The following is a 970-nucleotide window of genomic DNA, read 5'->3' as shown; positions in this document are numbered from 1 at the left end:
TATGCTCAGTAGCATGGCAGAAGGCTAAGGTCCGTCGGTGTCCCAATTCTTTTGAGACACAGCATTAAAGGGGCAATGCTAGTGTAATGTGTGTTTCGGGGGAAGTATCACAGGAAATTATTTGAATCTCAGATTTAATGTTAATTAATGGGATCGAAGAGGTTTTTTTTTTGTTTTTTATTAAATGTTTCATAACTTAGTTTTAGAAAACACAGGCTCGTAAATCAGGACAAACATTTTGCATAATCTAATTATGAGAGGGGAAAACAGATTCCAAAGTAATGCTGGTGGTGCATCACTGTGCATCAAAAACGACCAATCTCTTTGTTAGTTTCTTGTACATTATTCTGTAGCCACATTCGCTGCATCGTATGGGGTCTCTGGCTTTAATTTCATTTTCGGTGTGACACTCACCACAGATATAAATAATTGGTTGCTGCTTTGGGGGCGGTGCATCCTTTGGGGGCTCCATATCGTGCCCATAAAATTGTTGTAGATCTTGGAAGTGAAGTTGTTCCTTCTGGCAATCTGGCATGGCTTCATCTCCAATTTGGGATTGAAGAGTTATACCAGTCTTGAAATATAGAGGTTTTTCTGGTTGCACAGTCTTTAGAAAAGTTCTTCTTTCCCAAAACAACAGGTGAATCAGACTATGCTAAAGTGCAAACTAGATAACTTCAAGGTCCACTTTCGGTATATTCTATTAAAGGTGGCCTTTGTCGCTTCCCAATATTAATATATTTCTAATGGTGTAAACACTATTGACATTAAAACATTTGCTTTTATTTGTTTCAGAGCACCAAGGTAGTGTAAAATCACCATGTAGCCCCCCCTCCCCCCTTAGGATGTCACAACATCTCTGTCTCTGAAAAGAATAATGCGAGTTTAAATATTATGCTTTGTAATCCTACTATTGCCAACAGCCAATGTCACCACTTTAGTGGCTGAAGAAATTGAGTCCTGCTTTCTT

The 970-nt window shown here is 38.7% G+C and overlaps 1 pseudogene; it reads right to left on the bottom strand.

Moving 5' to 3' along the window:
* Positions 1–295: 295 nt before the first annotated feature.
* Positions 296–472, bottom strand: LOC147732653 (DNA-directed RNA polymerases I, II, and III subunit RPABC4 pseudogene; annotated as a pseudogene).
* Between the last annotated feature and the right edge of the window lie 498 nt (positions 473–970).

The sequence above is a fragment of the Lissotriton vulgaris genome, chromosome 2_1, assembly GCF_964263255.1.
Source record: "Lissotriton vulgaris chromosome 2_1, aLisVul1.2, whole genome shotgun sequence".
Classification (NCBI taxonomy): Eukaryota; Metazoa; Chordata; class Amphibia; order Caudata; family Salamandridae; genus Lissotriton; species Lissotriton vulgaris.
The sequence above is the reverse complement of the archived record's forward strand: the minus strand, read 5'-3'. Positions and strand labels throughout refer to the sequence as shown.